An 18,658-nucleotide genomic window follows, 5' to 3' on the forward strand; every position below is an offset into this window, starting at 1 on the left:
TAGTTTTTGCAAAAGTCCAAAACGAACTACTGTAAAATTTTCTAATTTTCTCTCAAAAATGGTCTAAATCCTGGTCCCTAGACTATTATTCCTAGACTAGGACTTTAATTTTGAACTGAGTTTTCATTTTGTACAACTTTATTTAATGATTTTTATCATATCTCTTACAGGGACGGCATTTTGTTAATGTTTAAAATTTATATATATTTCAAAATTTTTAAACCATTTTTTAAAACTGAACTTATCCTTTAACTGTATCTAGATAATATCCTTGGGATTTATTTACTCGAAAACTATAATTTATTTACGCAACACTGCCCTTTTAATGATATTAACTATTAATGGGACAATGGGGAAGAGACAATAAAAAGTTGTTCAAACCCCCTTTAAACGTTTTAGGTCAGAAATATTTTTTGGTCCACAGCTACACTTACACATCCCAAGATCCCTAGCTATACTGATATACCTGGAAGACAGTTGTATCCAAGAAAGTTCTTTACTGGGTATGTATATCACAGTCTTTCAGGCAGAGGTTTTCGCTATTTTGATGATGGCAAGTAAGAAGGAGATAAGGAACTGTGAAGAGATGATTTTTATCTGCTCCGAAAGTCAGGCCGCACTCAGAGCGGTTAACTCTCCGAGGACAAAGTCCGTCCTCGTTTAGAAGTACGGAGTGCCCTGGCGTTAGTGGCCAAACGAAGAGAGGTAGAGCTAATTTGGGTACTACCGGGCCACATGTCAACGAGAGAGCAAATCAGAACCAGTCCTCGTAATCGCACGAGGTAGCATTAACGAGGCACTTGATAAATGGGCCTATTAAACATTAGGTCAAGACTGGAGCATGAACGGAGGATCTAGGCAGGCCCATAGCTAACAAATCTAAGACACGATGGCTGCTAAGTCTTGGTCAAAGAGCCCTAATCCAAACGGTGAAGGTCCTGACATGCTACCTCAAACTTAGGAGGCTTTTAAGCTTAATAGAATTTGAGAAGGACCCTTTATCCATTTTTTCGGACAGTGCGCAGCCATCGGGAGGTTAAGGTATAAAGTCTTTGGTGCTAAAGAGTTGCAAGCCATGGATCGAAATTCAAAGGGGCCCACTTGTGGCCTAATTGCCAGGTTGAGATCGCCCCAATTTACTACTACTACTTCTCGCTATAAAATATTTCTATGGAACATTAGGTCAAAACTGGAGGGTGAACAGAGGATATAGGCACGTCCATAGGCCATATATGGGCCTAAAAAATCTTTGACGAGATGACTGCTGAGCCTTGGTCGAAGAACCCCAAACCAAATGGTGAGTCCTAACAGACCATTGCAGTGTTAAGAGACCCCTTCAGGAAGTTAAGGCAAAAAGTCTTTGTGGCCTAATTGACAGGCTGAGGCCGCCCCAATCTACTACTACTACTACACCTACTCATTTGCATTATGAAGATAGCTCGTAATAATAAAAGATACCTGAGAAAAGGAAATCATAGAAAAAATTATAGGAAATAGTTGTTGCTGTAGTATCGGCCTTCATGCACGTGAACCTAAATAAATTGTTGAGTTCTTAAGAATGTTAATGAATATGAATAAAGAAAAAATGTAGTAGAATGTTCAAATATCTGTTATTACTAGAAACAGCAGGTTTGAATTAATAAAAAATAGCTCATGCATATTAAAATTTGATTACATAACGGTTATTTGAATAAACCCAAATAAATTTAGCCTTGACCATGGCGCTGCTAACAGCACCAGGTAACAGATCAGTGGCGGACGGTGAAAATTAAAGTCGTTATACAGAGCTTTCTTAAATGTTTACAAGCCACGTGAGCAGTGATGTACTTTGGAACAGTCATTTTATTTCCTTCATGTTGGCCATTAAATTTCGGTAAAATTAAAAATTGTTAAAACAGTAAGATCAAGGTTACATTAAAACACAACGTTCTGTTTCACCGGCTGTGCAATGTTAGGTTGCGTAGGATCGACGGTCACGTAGCTTGTAAACATTTGTGAAGGCTTTCTATTTTGATAATGAAGCCGTGGGACTCAATCGATTTTTGAGGCGATGATTTGTAATCCCACAAAGAGAACTTTCGTGAAGAAAAAAATTAATTAGGTGTGCTATCTCGGAAAGGGTTGCATATACAGGGTGATTCACAACTTATCCAAAAAAATTTGGGAATAGATGCGGCATGAGAAATGGAGTCAAATTGTAAAAAAAAAATTTTGTAAAATCCTTATAGTTTCCGAGAAAAAAATTATTAAAGTTGTAGTGCTTTCAACCATTACATAGCTGGACAACTGTTGTCTCTAGCGTCATTCGTAATACGCATGGAGAGCCACGTGGCCTCAGCGACTCAGAACACTGAAATCCGATGTTTACAATAGTTTTTTAGTAGTTAGTGTCAAAAATGGCTTTTAGTTTATGGTGACGCAAGAAAACATTTTTATTATGGTGAAACATTTGTGTTATGGTGAAACAAGACAACATTTGTGTTAGTTCATAGAAACTGAGTAAGAAGGACCCGTCTGTGGACAAAATTTTAAACAGTTGTTGTAACATCAGATATGTCAAATTATTTTATTATTTAAAACCGCAAATGAATTGAAATCAGTTGAGTTTGCTGATATAAAATAGGTGCTATAAAATTATATTTATTATTTTCCTTGCGAAATTCTTTCCAAGTTTTTGCCCGTTTTTATCACTGTCGCCGTGACGGTCGTATTGTGCCAGGTCAGGTTTTACTGTGGACCAGTTTCCAGTGCCGTGCAGAAGTGTATTTTTAAATAATTTTCGAATTGTCGTTTTTGATTTTTTCTGTACAAAATTGTATTTGTAAGAGTTCCCTGTACATCCAGAATTTTTTTTTGATAAGTTCTGAATCACCCTGTATATATTTGCAAAATATTTATTTTCGTAATCAACTGGTACATACTAACAGCCCTTTTTTTATTTTTCTCAAAATTTTCATTTTTCATAGTTAAAATATGAAATTTTAAAAATATTAAAAGCTATCTACATAGAAGATTTAATTTTGTCAAAAACAATAAAATCAGATATTTGTATTGACTATGAAAAAAATATATTATCGCATTATGTGTGTCGAGATCTCAAGTGCGGCAACCCCTATTTTAATTTTTAATTTTGCAAATAATTTTGTTCAAAATTTTCTCATTATGAAGGTTTTCTTTATGAGCATAAATATTATTTCCTAAAAACACGGCATACTTATTTTCAAAATATAACCACTTTAATTTTCACCTGCGCCACTGTAGCAGTTATTTAAAATTTAAATCTCATGATGTCTAGTTGGACACTATGCAAAAATGTGGGTGACTGTCCAATCTAAAGAATTATACGTAAGCGCGTGACCTATGACCTATGACGTTAGATGGTTCCAATAATGGGCCATAATTTTATTGATAGATCAGTGTACAGGATGGGTTCAATTTTGGAGGATGTTTCCTATTTCCTGAAATATATAAAAGACGGAATTTAAATGTCACAGGTTCGATTTTCGAGAAAAGTTGAACGGCGGAAACCGCATCTCGATAGATATCGATACAGAGCGTTTTTCATTTTTTGCCACTTTCTACGATGTGTTTCATANATTAATCACTGCCGTGATTAATGGGTATTATTAAGGTCGAGCAAACAGACGTATAATGGGTACATTATACAATAGTCGTGGATAATAATATATTATCGCATAATTATGTGTGTCGAGATCTCAAGTGTCATTATGTCAGTCATTATGAAGGTTCTCTTTATGAGCATAGATATTATTTCCTAAAAACACGGCATACTCATTTTCAAAATATAACCACTTTAATTTTCACCTGCGCCACTGTAGCAGTTATTTAAAAATTAAATCTCATAATGTCTAGATGGACACTATGCAAAAGATGGTTCCAATAATGGGCCATAATTTTATTGATAGATCAGTGTACGGGGTGGGTTCAATTTTGGAGGATTTTTCCTATTTCCTGAAAAGATATAAAAGACGGAATTTAAATGTCACAGGTTCGATTTTCGAGAAAAGTTGAACGGCGGAAACCGCATCTCGATAGATATCGATACAGAGCGTTTTTCATTTTTTGCCACTTTCTACGATGTGTTTCATATATCGAAAAGAAAAACTATTTTCTTCAGTTTTTTCGGCAAATGGTAGTGTCGAATTTGGCCCACTCTATAGAGACTGTGATAAAGAAGAGTAGAAAAATTCCACATTGCTACATTCGATTTTCAAGATAAATTCATATGTGAAATCAGAAAATCGATATGCACCTTCACTTGTTTTCGAGTTACACAACGATAATTTCTTCTTGATATTTTCGACCACCTATGATTATGTCTAGAGCATTTTTTCTTCGTCCTAATGTTACATAAAAGATATTGTTATAAATATTGAGAATACACGACCTTTTGCATTTAAATAAGACAAATATATTTTTAATTTTGGATGGAAATACGAAACATGTAAGAAAAGAGTTGACAAAAAAATATATATTCTACATCTGAAAATTTGTGCATCGACATATTGGATGTGACTTTTCCGACGTACTGTATAATGATAATACGAGATAAATTAGGAAAATGAAGTTTAAAGAACTACAATTTTATAAATTACGTTTAAAACTGATCAGTATCTATTTCTATTATTTTAATCTACATAACGGAAGAAATTCGGACTCGATCCAATATTTTTTTAGTGCCTAGCTAGATTTTACTGGTTTAAAACAGTCTGCAAGGCTACAATATCCTTCATATTTTATTATTTGTCATGTTTATAGTTTACAGCCAAAATATAAAAAAATAAACCAGACACACATAAAAATGTATACTAAATATTGTGAATTCCTCTCCACTGATTTGTTTGTTTATTTGTTGGAATAATAATCTAGAACTAGTAAGTAGCTTTACGATGTGTTCTGGAACACTCGAGATTTATTAATGGGGTCAATAAAAATAATTGTCTTATTAAGCAAAATTGCAGAATGAGGTGTTATTGAGTCGACGTTGTCTGGTGCGTGAACGGTTCTTTCCAATGGACAGGTCCGTCGTACATACCTTTATGGCCCCCATAGTATCAAGGAATGTTTTAGTTAAAAGGCACTCTAGTATCGAGGTACATTATATGTATTTGCACTCCGTAGTCCGAAATAGCCAGAATTAGTTCTTTGATAAAATTATTTTATATGTATACTGGTGACCAACTAACAACCATTTGAATGGTCTTGTTTTTCGAATTTCAGTTTTGTCCTAAGTTACCAGGATTTATTGTGGACAATGCCACGTATTTGTTTTTTAATATATTTAAATAAACCTTTGATTAACATTTACGAAAGTGACTTTTGCAGTAACCAATCGATGAACAACGACAAAACAATGTTTTTGTTGAATATTATGAGAAATATACAGTAACAAAAATTAAAACTCAGGACCGATCTAAGTGTGTTTACTTTATATTTCTGTTTATTTATTAAGACCGAGCTTGGTCCATGCTCAAAGAGGTATATTGATAACTGTAGAAGTATGTATCATAAGCCCACCGAAAAAGCACTTCCTCAATAAACGCTGAGCTGAACAGACGTCTAGTTTTATTTATTAGCCCTAATTTCCAACAGTTTTCAAATCATATTTAAACAATTTTGATGTTATAACCTAAAATTAATAACATAAGTTATATTTTAATGTATGTCTGTCGTTCATTCGTTCATAAGAGGACTGCTAAATCGTACTACCAAAAAAGAAAAAAAATCGTATAACTATAAATACGCATTTGTAATTAGTGGAGTCAAGATAGCTTAAAATTACGCATTATTTCGAAATAATTATGTGAAGCATTGATGTTCCTAAAACCTTTTGAAGTTACTTGGAGATAAGTATTAGAAAAAATGTTATAAACTTATTTTTGTACGCTAATTGTTTTTTAATTGTTTAAACAATAATAAATAGTTTTTTAAAAACGGAAAATGAAAATTCAAAATGGCTGATCCAATATGGCCGACTATTTTAAACATTTTATTTACCAATTATTGATTTTAAATCAACTCGCTTATAGTTGTAAAATAGGGGTTTTTGACGTCGCTAAACAAGAATATGATGTCAAAAAATGAAAATTCAAAATGGCTGATCCAATATGGCCGACTATTTTAAACAATTTATTTAACAATTATCCATTTTAAATCAAACTCGCTCATATTTGTAATATAGAGGCCCGAAAAATGAAAATTATAAATGGCTAAAGAGATTTTATTTAAAATATGTTTTATTTTTTAAAAAACAAAATTACAAAATAATTTCTTCTTCAAGTTCTTTCTCTTCTTCAAAAATAACTGGGCAATTAAACTTTAAGCCGATAAAATTGAACAAAGCCACTGATTTTAAATACAAAATTGCGAAATCAAAATCAATTATTATTTTTTTATTCATTAATTATTTTTAAAATGGATCAATATTCATATATAAATATTAAAAGAAAACGAATATAAATACCTTAAACGCAAACTGAAGATTATTATTTGTAATGTTAAGTAATAATATTACATTAAAGAATTACAAGGTTACGAGAATATAACCTCAAAATGGACAAAATATGTGATTAATACACTTTTTAACACACTGATAACTGCAGTTTACTCGAAAACATAAAAATCATATTCTTATACCATTTATAATAATAAATTATTTAATTCTTATAAACTTTTAAAATAAATAAAACTGTAAGTAACAAAAAAATATTTGGTGTGCTCACTGCTTAGCTTCGTCACCCAAACTGACAAGAAAAACAACTTTCAAAATTCCCCTTCGCAAGCAAAGCCATTGTATACAGGGTCGGAAAGTCCCCATGTTTCATCGGCCGTTACGTGAGAGCGATAAAGTAAGTCATAGAAATCCGTGCGATAGAGAAAGATGACTATAATGAAGGCGTCTAATAGTCACCGCCCATTTCGCCCTTCCACAAATAAGAAGTGGATCTTATTTGTAGAAGGGCGAAATGGGCGGTGACTATTAGACGCCTTCATTATAGCCATCTTTCTCTATCGCACGGATTTCTATGACTTACTTTATCGCTCTCACGNAGTTAGTATTTTCGAAGATTTCAGTACCTAAAACCTTGATGGTTTGATCGTTTTTTGCACCTGTTTATTCGTTTTACTGCGGCGTCTTTGAAAATAACCAGATGGCATGACATAACATTCCTATTATTTGATAAGCTTTAGATTATTCAGTTATTAAATGTTTGAAATTATTTGTCTTTGCGGAAAACACTATTTAAAGAATATGGGGCCCAAGTGATGAATATCACTATTTGTTTTAAACTTTATAAACATAAATACACATTTCTAAAATATATAATGAGGGAACATATATAGTTTTTGATTTATAAAGTATGGCCTAAAAAGTCAAATTTGTGATTTTTTTAAATTATTGAATATGTTGGGCTCAGTATTTTTCAAATTAAATTTTTAAGATTTTTTCATATCGCTCACTGTTTCAATCGTCATTTGAAGAGTAATCAGAGAAAGTTACAAATATTTATTTTAAAAATTAAAAGAATGACAGCTATTTCATTATTATTGTACAAAATTATAGAATGACGTAACTTTGTAGGTACGTATGTACTATATATATATTTTCTTTTCTCAAGTTTAAAGACATAAAATTTTGATAGCCGGATGACTCTTCTTTCATTTAAATTGTTGTGAGGTCGATTTGATCAATTAGATCAAAAGTTATAACAAATTTAGTGTAGCGCGCTCGGGGCCGCGCGCTCATCGAGAGCTATACTTGGGGCCGCCCGTCTCATTTTTCGTACGATAGAAAAAAAATTCTACAGCCTTCAATTCGCATTTTAGAAAAAAACTTTATTAACATTTTTAATGTAAAATTTCCTGTTCTTTCGAATGGCGCAGTTAATTTTTTTTAGAAAATTATATTTTTTTATATATTTTGCAAAAACTGTAATTTTGCAACTAATTTGTTATATAAATAATTTAGCGTACACTCTACAGTTGGTAACTTTTTATGTTGTTTCTGACAACTTTACAAAGCGAAAAATAGAAAGTTCTCTTTTCCCGTAATTTTCGCGAAGTCAAAATCTATCTTGACCACTAAATATGTAGGTATGTAAATATCAATATTTTAATAGATTAGAGAAAAATTACAGAAAAATAAAGTTTATATTAATTTAAATTTGTGTAGACTTATCCATTTTCGAATTTACATCAAAACTAGGATACACAATTTTTTAAGAACTGTTTTTTACCTTCTTCTGTAAAATGAGCTGAATTGAGATAGATGGATGGTTTTGCGTTGTAGGTGACAATATAATAAAAAGAAATTGATATTGCATTAATATTAACATTTTAACATTCCATTCTTCTAATTAATCGCTGAAGCTGGTGATTAAGTCCTCTTGTTGGTACCTATTTATTTAACATTGATATTATGAACAACTCATTTGGAAAAATGAAGGACCACAACGTTACATGCCAGTGACCACAAACCATGCATCGGAACGCTATGGACCAGTGTGCATAGCAAATATAAATACCAACCAGAGAACTTACCTTCCAGTTTCAAAGTATCTCTTGAAGAATGTATGCATTTTTAAAGGCCAAATAAACTGAACCGACGGCGTGGCAACTAATTCGGAAATTGTTCAGTCATTGGTAAGTATCACGGAATCCTACAAGCCAAAGGGTGTTTTAAAATTAAGCAGCATCTTGTTCTCGTACTTGCTTTTGTTACCAAGATAAGACAAAATATTTTCTGTATGCGATTTCTCTGATAGATGACATATGATGAATCTAGAATGAAGTTTTGTTTTATTGGTTATAGATACTTCAAATTATTCTATTTAAATAAATTGTATCAAATCATTTGTAAAACACCACTCTTTTAAAGAATAATAAAATAATATTAATAAATATTATCAAATCACCTGCATATAACATTTTTTGAGATTATATCTGCTATTTGAATGAAGATTAAAAATAAAAACAGGCCTAAATTCAATCCTTGTGGAACTCCCATGAAGGATATTAATTTATTTTTAAATTTCTTTATGTATTTAACAGCGTCTTTCTCGGTCACGTGAAAAATTATTAGTATCATTGCTCAAAGTATTGCTATAACCGGCATGCATTTGACTGGATACAAACACATCAGAGAAGATCCATCCCCCAATAGATAGAGGTGACTTAAAACGGTCCTGTTTTGTGAAAGAAACCAATACTACCTAATAAAGAGTTGGAAATTTTCTATTGGACATACGATAAAATATTTGCAATGTACATATTATTATAACACATTTGTTATATGACGAGGTTTTAAAATTAAATATGGAACGACGGGCATAGTTTTAACAAATTTTGCTTTAGTTTTTGTATAATATTTTTGCATTGCAAATTAGATCCGGCATGAGCATAGTATTAAAAAATGTTACTTTGGTTTTAATATAAAATTATACTTAGCTTTTTTTATAAATGTTATGTATTAGCACATTTTATTTCTGTTATAGATTGTTAATGTTTCTAAAAATTTGTAAAGACGAATTGGACTTGTTAGATGGCTTTCCTTATTTTGTATAAAATTTTTATTTGTGGAGCTAAATAAAATATTGGCTTAGAAAATCCTAGGGCTATATACAGGGTGTTTGTAAATAAGTGTGAAATATTTTAGGGGCTGGTTGCCGGAGTTATTTTGTGAAAAAAAGTTCTCATAAACGTAGGTCGAAATATGCTTTGTTTCCGAGAAACAGAGTACATATTTAAATTTTAATTTTTTATCTATTTTTATTAATTATTTTAGAGTTTTAAAGATATGACTCAAAGGACCCCGCACAAATCTTATGGAAATTGGGTCCCGGTCAAATTCGCTGAATTTTTGATATGTGATAGAGTTCATCATACTGGTCAATTGTCTCAATGGCCACAAAGCTCAAAAAATGGATAGTTTTTTTTTATTATCTAGGTTTATATTTTTGAGGTTGCTGAATTCAGATCTGTTGTTAGATTTTCAAAATTGACAGTTGGCAGCTGTCAAATAGCTGTCAATGTGCTATAATAAAGCCAAAAACTTGTTTTTTTATGTTTTATCTTTCTTTTTTTTTAGTTCGATAAGTTCAAAGACGATATCAAATCAATAACAATGACTATCGGCAGCTGTCATTTAGCTGTCAACAATTCTTCAAAGTCCGGTAATAAAGTCAAAAAATTATTTTTTGTTTATAACTTCAAGTTTTTTAGATAAGTGAATATAAATATGATATAAAATTATGTAGTCATCAGCTTACAGCTGTCAACAAGCTGTCAACTAACTGTCAAAATGCAATAATAAAGTCAAAAAGTTACTTTTTTTAAAAAGCTTTAAGTTGCTTAGATCACTGAGTTCAAAAGTGATGTCATAAACTTATATCATGTTTGATTTCTTATCCACAAAGTTAAGCACAAAAAATAAGTTACTTGCTCTATTATTGCATTTTGACAGTTAGTTGACAGCTTGTTGACAGCTGTAAGCTGATGACTACATAATTTTATATCATATTTATATTCACTTATCTAAAAAACTTGAAGTTATAAACAAAAAATAATTTTTTGACTTTATTACCGGACTTTGAAGAATTGTTGACAGCTAAATGACAGCTGCCGATAGTCATTGTTATTGATTTGATATCGTCTTTGAACTTATCGAACTAAAAAAAAAGAAAGATAAAACATAAAAAAACAAGTTTTTGGCTTTATTATAGCACATTGACAGCTATTTGACAGCTGCCAACTGTCAATTTTGAAAATCTAACAACAGATCTGAATTCAGCAACCTCAAAAATATAAACCTAGATAATAAAAAAAATGAAATAGGCTATTTCAAAAGTCTATACACACTGCGCATATACATAAATCCGTGGAGGATATTCGGAGCTTTAAAGCTCTGTACCGGCCAAACTATCCATTTTTGAGCTTTGTGGCCATTGAGACAATTGACCAATATGATGAACTCTATCACATATCAAAAATTCAGCGAATTTGACCGGGACCCAATTTCCATAAGATTTGTGCGGGGTCCTTTTGATGGTTGTATGTTTATTTAGAAATATTGACAGCAACCTACTAGAACTCGATAATGTATCAATAGAAATTAAAAATACACAACTTGCAACAAAATGTTTTATTTTTTCCTCAAAAACGGTGCATCCTTCGAAAAAAATTAAAGTGACCAATTTCATTCAGAATTGATGGCGCATTTCTAATAATACCAAAACGGGAAAAAGTCAGTGGCGTACCATTCTTTTATTGAAAAAGGTTGTACAAGTAGAAATATTCACCCCTAAAAATGCACATTTATTCCTCCAAAGAGTTTTTCAAATTTCTAGTCAATATTAAAACTCTTTGAAATAATTAGTAAAAATAGATAAAAAATTTAAATTTAAACACTCGGACAATAAGCATATTACGACCTACGTTTATATGAACTTTTTTTCACAAAATAACTTCGGCAACCACTCCCTAAAATATTTCGCACTTATTTACAAACACCCTGTACACAGTGTGGAACAGCCAAATATATTCAGTATCTCAATTATTATGAACATTTAGATCCCGATGTCGATTTTGGATTCTGAAATGACATCCTGCAACTTAAAAATTTCATCCTTAAATTCAACTGATGTTGCAACCCCTAAATTTTTAAATGGGAAGTAAGGACTTTTTATTCTCTAGTCAAAAATGCTGTGGTTTTCATATTTATTGCAAAAATTAACGAAACGGTCTACTTAACGAAATTCGTTATAACAAAGAAAAACGTAAAAACTTACAGGGTTTTGTTCTTGCAGGCTAGCAAAAACAATTTCAGTTTTATTTTTCAACGTTATCAACTAAAAAGAAGACATAAAAACTTATCAAAATTGTGCATAGCTAGAATTGCCTGTTTTATTGGAAACGCCGTAGCTACTTGCTATTTAATTGGCACCAATAAATAGTTGCCAGTGTTTTGCGTATGTTTAAGTTTTGTTATTTGCAATTTCTAAACATAGTTTCTTAACAGAAGTACGTAAAATAACAATTATACAGAGGGTTGCTTACGGACATAGAATGCGATCACAGGCCCAAATTGTTCGCTTATATAAAAAAAGAAGCTTCCAATGTAATAGTACAGTAGTAACGGTACCAAATTAGTTGTACTGCTCGAGTTTGTAGAAAACCCATATAGTTTAAGTCGACTTGCAGCTTCAGCATTGAATGTTTCCTATTCCTCGATTATTCGCGTATGAAAAGAAAATAAAATGCATCCTATAAACTGATCCCAACAAGGAGGTTAATGAGGACGATTTTGATAGAAGGAAGTATTTTTGTGAACAAATGATGCAAAGGTTAGATAACACAGAAAATGCTTTGTTTTCTGATAAGTCCACTTTTACTCTTCAAGGCCAAGTTATTCATCAAAACTGTCTGTACTGGGCTAATGATAATCCTCACTGGATAAAAGAATTACATAAGCAAAATCCTAAAAAGATTAATGTTTGGGAGGGGATAATTGGAGACCATGTCACTGGTCCCCTTTTCATTGATGGCAATTTCAATGAAGATAATTATTTACTTCTGTTCTAAAATAATTTTCCAACTTTAGCAAACTTATATCCTGCTCAAGCAAACCCACATGTTGCAAGCGATGTGATATGGTTCCAACAGGATAGAGCGCCACCACATTCAGCACGTTCTCCTGACCTTACACCCTTAGATTTCTTTCTATGGGGATATGGGAAAAGTATGGTATACAGAACTAAGCCACGCGAAGAAAAATAAAGGTTGTGGTTAGGTCGGTCACTCCTCAGATGTTGGAAAATGTTAAAAGACATTTTTGTTTACGATTAGGGTGCTACCACAACGTTCAAGAAACTCATTTTGAACATCCTACGTTTAAATTAAGTTTTTTTTAGTTTATTGCAGCGAATTTCGTTTAGCAGGTGAATTTATTTTTCTACTGCTAATTTTTGCAATAAATATGAAAACCATAGCATTTTTTAATAGAGAATGAAAAGACCTTTCATAAGGTATCACAAGCCCCTACTTTCCATTTAAAATTTAGAATGTCATTTCAGAATCCAAAATCAGTGTCTCGGGATTTTTTTATAAATATGCACAATAATTGAGATACTGAATTAATTCCATTTGGCTGTTCCACACTGTATAAATACAATAATTTTTTTTGGGCATTTCGCTTCTGACCAAGAGCTTTTTCAATATTTATTATAAGTTTAAATTATACACATCTTAGGCAACAAAAGAAACAAAATACGCTTCAATAAATAAAATTGTTACCAATTTGTAGCCTTAACGAAAATTAAAGTCAACATATGAGTTAATCATGGTTAAGGCACTAACTGGTAATAATTTTAATTTGTGAAGCGCCTTCTGTTTCTTTTGTTGTTTAAGATGACTATAATTCAGATTTTTAATATAAAGTAATAAATAATAAAAAAAACTCTTGGTCAAGAGCGAAATGTTCAAGGCTTCTTGACATTTCGCGAGACATATCGCTCTCTTCTTCAAGGAAATTCTGAAACTTGATATTAAGTCTTCTTGTCGGTATTTATATTTGTTTTGTGCACTGGTCCATACCGTTCCGAGCCGCGATTTTAAATCATTGTCCTGTGATGTTCCGACCTTTCATTTTTGAGGATGTCTCATTTCCAAGTTGAAGTAGTTGTGAACCATTGGCTCGGATGAAATTATTTCGATTCTCTGGATTTCTACTGCCTTAAATGTCCTGTATCTGCCCTGCTCTGCAACTGCTGATTTCTCAACTTTGTTGGTCTTTGTCTTAGGCAGACTGCCTCTCTATCTTTTTCGTAGCACTANTCATGTCATTTATTTTCATCTTTGTTTGATTTGCGAGGTCATTGAACTATCGCCAACCCCCACCCCCGATTGTTTGTTTACGTTTTGTGATACTCCAGATCGAATGATCAATATTATTCGTGAAATTAGTTAAAACTCCAGATAGTCTTCGACCCTTTGACTGTGAAGTTGTAATTGTTTTCTTCGAAATTTCAATTTCTTGTGAAAGTATGGACGGAAGATCAAAGGATCATTCAGGAACCCATCAAGAAAATCGGGAGCGGATATGTTTTCTCTGCCTGCAGAAGAAGAAACAAATGGTCAAAATCAGTGGTAGTTTATGTGTGAATCTAAAAAAATGTGTGAATTATGCTGAACAGGATGAACGTTTTCCCAATGTTTTCTGTAGCCTTGCAAAATTATCCTATATCGGTCAGTGAAGTGTGGAAGTATCGGGAAAATAGCCCTGCCGGACTATACAGAGTTCAATATTTTGGAGAAGAATACTCGGGCAAAAACTCAAACGTTGTGCAGTTGCATATTGTGTGAATTGGTACGAGATCCAGGGCCATATAACTTCATCAAAAAACCGCCAATAACAAAAAGAAGAGGAGCTCTTTTTGTTCTTGGCGTTTTTTTGGTAATAAGTAATAATTTTAATTTGTGAAGTGCCTTCTGTTTCTTTTCTTGTCTAAGATGACTATAATTGAGATTTTTAATATAAAGTAATAAATAATAAAAAACTCTTGGTCACGAGCGAAATGTTCAAGGCTTCTTGACATTTTGCGAGACATATCTCTCCCTTCTTCAAGGAAATTCTGAAACTTGATATTAAGATATATTTGTTGTGTGCACTGGTCCATACCGTTCCGAGCTGCGATTTTAAATCATTGTCCTGTGATGTTCCCACCTTTCATTTTTAAGGATGTCTCATTTCCAAGTTGAAGTAGTTGTGAACCATTGGCTCGGATGAAATTATTTCGATTCTCTGGATTTCTACTGCCTTAAATGTCCTGTATCTGCCCTGCTCTGCAACTGCTGATTTCTCAACTTTGTTGGTCTTTGTCTTAGGCAGACTGCCTCTCTATCTTTTTCGTAGCACTACAGATGGTACTAATATTGTGTTTTCTTAAGAGGTATTTTGTTTTGCACGTATACACTTGTACACAGAGTGGATAGATTGTTGCCAGATGTTTCTCCTCTTCTTTGTTCAAATGTATTGTTTTGGCGGTTTGTTCAATATTGCTATTAATATATCTATTTCCTTTAAAAGCTGATTATAGATGACATAGTTGATTGTCTATGTGGCGTGCTCGATACACAAATGCCCTGAAGATACTTTGTCTGAACTGCATGATGATTAGATTCAACGTTTAAACAGCTGTCCGTTTAATCGACAGACGTATTTCCACCTGTGAAATAAAAAATTTAAGATAAAAGATCTGCGCCTAAGCATCAGTTATATTTATTAAATTATTTTAGCCAAATCAGAAATTTGACACTGAAAATAGCAGATAAGTAGAAAAAATACGCATCACTATACGCACTTCAATATTTTTTATTTTGAAAATGATATATTTGCCGATATAGGTTTAAAAATGTACTCTTTTCGGCTTGTGCAAATGTGGAATCTGTAGGCTTAACATACACTGAACTATAAAATAAAAGCACCTATTCCATGACGTTAAGTTACATGCCACTTATCCCCTCCTTGCATCACCCATGCGTTGTTACATCAGGATCTAATACGTTAACTATCAATCTTTCTTCGTTGTTAATTTGTATTGACGGTTCTTTATAAATTAAATTTATTAGTTTAAATTCGTTTGTTTTTGTCTGCTTCTACAGGGTGATTCAGTCATAATGTCATTCATTATAAAGGTAGATGGGGAAAAATAAGTAGAATACGAATACACGATTAAAAAATTTGAAAGTCCATAATTATTTACACTGAAAAAAATATTTAAATCCCTTTTCGGACCGTTCCTGACCACTCGCCTACAAATATTTATCGAGAGTGAACCTTGACCTACCCTGTTCGGTCACTAACCCAGCATTTACTATGTTTAGTGAACGTCAAAAACAGACCTTTTTACATGAATGTACACATGAATGAATAAGATATTTTTTTTACATTTTAAATATTAATATTATTTATTTGTTAATAAAAACAAATGTATAAGGATAATTGTTTAGGTTAGTATTTTTTATTGTAGTATGCATATAGTATTTTTATTATTCTTAACGTTTTCACTGTTTTATAATTGAGTTTTTAGTATTATGTTCAATTAATTATTCAGTTTGTAGTACGTATACCTTATTGTGTGACTTATTGCTTCATTGTCATTCATCTGTCCATAGCATTGTGTTAACAAACCAATTGCAAAATTCAAAACGACTTGGGAAATCAGCTGTTTCGCTTCAACGTTCGAAGCCCACCGTGTGTTCCCTGTTGCGAAGTAGGGCGCCGAATTAACGGGAGTTAATTTGCTTGATTTTTAAAAGGAGTAAAAAACAATTTTCATTTTCTGTTTTTATTAGGACTTCCGAATATGTGGCTAAAATTAATGACATTCTGATTAAATCACCCTGTATAACTGGAGATATCATATTGTCCCATTTTCCATGCACAGAGGTATCTAGGAAAAATAGCAGCATTCAGTTACGTCATTACGTAAGAAAAAGGGCGATATGATGTACAGATATGTGGGACCCAGCGAAGTATGTGGGCTAGCCGCTAACGAGTGGTATGACTTCACGACATGGCTTCCTGGCGATTTCCCTATCTCCGTTTTCATTAACCAGTGCCGACTGGTGCGGGGGGGCTCTGGGGCGCCGCCTTCCACCTAGAAAGAACCCCGCACAAAACATGTGAAAATTGAACACCAGCCAATTTTTATGAAACTCGTCATGCTGATCAAAAGCCCCAATGGGCACGAAGCCCTACAACCCCTTCCAACCCCCCAAAACCACCCCCAAAGATCAGGGTAATGAATTATAGGTCAATTGGCTTACCGTAATATTTCACTACTGTAGTCGAACCTACAGAGACCTATACCATAACTAGGCTTAAGACTATCAATGGGCACCGAGCCCTGCAACCCTCACTAACCCCCCAAAGGTAAGTAGGATGCAGTTGACAGATTATCGGTCAATAAAAGTACCGAAAAATTTTACTACTGCAGTCGAACATACAGCCACCCAAACTGTAACTAGGCTTAAGACTACTATCTCCAAAACTTTTAACCCCCCCATCCTTCTCCCTCCCCACCAACTATCAAAGCCTGTCATGTGACTTTTCCCTGCTTACTGGTTGTGTAACTGTTTAATCGTGAATTCCATCTCACAGTCACCTAAACGATCACTACTCTATACTCTCCGACGCCGACCCCCGACAGTCTACCCACCCTCCCCAACCCAAATCCCACGGTGAGGGTCGGACCAACCCCAGTTCTTATCGAGGCCTGACATGACTTTTCCCTGTTTACGGCTTCTGAAACCGTTCAATCTTGAATTCCATCCTACACCCATCTTATTGTTTAATACGCTTTAAACCACAAGAAGTACCAAAACCTGCCATATGATTTTTTGCTGATTGTGGGATGTGACACCCTGGCTGTAGGTTCGACTGCAGTAGTAAAATATTTCGGTAGTTTTATTGACCGATAATAATCTGTCAAGTGCATCCCCCTGATCTTTGGGGGTGGTTTTGGGGGTTGGTGGGGGTTGCAGGGCTCTGTGCCCATTGATAATCTTAAGCCTAGTTATGGTATAGGTGTCTGTAGGTTCGACTACAGTAGTGAAATATTACGGTAAGTCAATTGACCTGTAATCTGTCAAGTTCATTACCCTGGTCTTTGGGGGTGGTTTTGGGGGGTTGATAGTCTTAAGCCTGGTTATGGTATAGGTGTCTGTAGGTTCGACTACAGTAGTGAAATATTACGGTAAGCCAATTGACCTGTAATCTGTCAAGTTCAATACTCTGATGTTTGGGGGTGGTTTTGGGGGGTTGAAAGAGCTTCGTGCTCATTGAGACTTTTGATCAGCATGACTATCAAAATACGAAGTTTCATAAAAATTGACCAGTGTTCAATTTCCATATGTTTTGTGCGGGGTTCTTTTAATAGTAAAAAAAAATTAAAGTTAAAATTTATTTCATAATTTTATCTATATAATTAAATAGATTAGCCGTATGAAACACATTAAAAAGGAAATGTAAAATTTGTATTGTTCAGTCAATTTAACTCGACATTCAAAATTTGTTTGCAAAATTGAATACGTGGGCTACTTGTAGCTTGCCTCTACATCTGTAAAGTGTTCACAGCGGTGGTCATGGTTACCGTCGCACAGCAGTAATTTGTCCAGGTGTGGTGTAAAATTTTTGTTACTTATATATTGTTTCTTGTGTTTTTGAAAAATTGTAAAAGTTTAAATTAGTTTCAGCACTCACAAAAATCTATGGTGGGAGAAATACCAAACATTAATAAAAAAGTAATTGAAAAGTTTATTTCGGACAAAAGCAGAAGAATAGACTTTCACTATAAAAAGTAATGTTGAGTACATTTTTCCTATATTTCAATAATACTTAAAATAAAACTATCTACCCAATTATATTTGATTTTTTTTTCAATACCCACTCTCCCTGGTATGGATGTCAAGAGCCGCCACTGATATTAACTAACTACGATGTATACTTCTGAATATAAATTTAAAAAATATATGCTGAATGAGCTCATTATGTTTAATATTAGAACAGTTTTCCAAAATAGAAATACATTAAAGACTATTTTATCGAAAAATCGACCGGAATACAAATTTATAAACACTG

The sequence above is a fragment of the Anoplophora glabripennis genome, unplaced genomic scaffold (assembly GCF_000390285.2).
Source record: "Anoplophora glabripennis isolate ALB-LARVAE unplaced genomic scaffold, Agla_2.0 scaffold281, whole genome shotgun sequence".
Lineage (NCBI taxonomy): Eukaryota > Metazoa > Arthropoda > Insecta > Coleoptera > Cerambycidae > Anoplophora > Anoplophora glabripennis.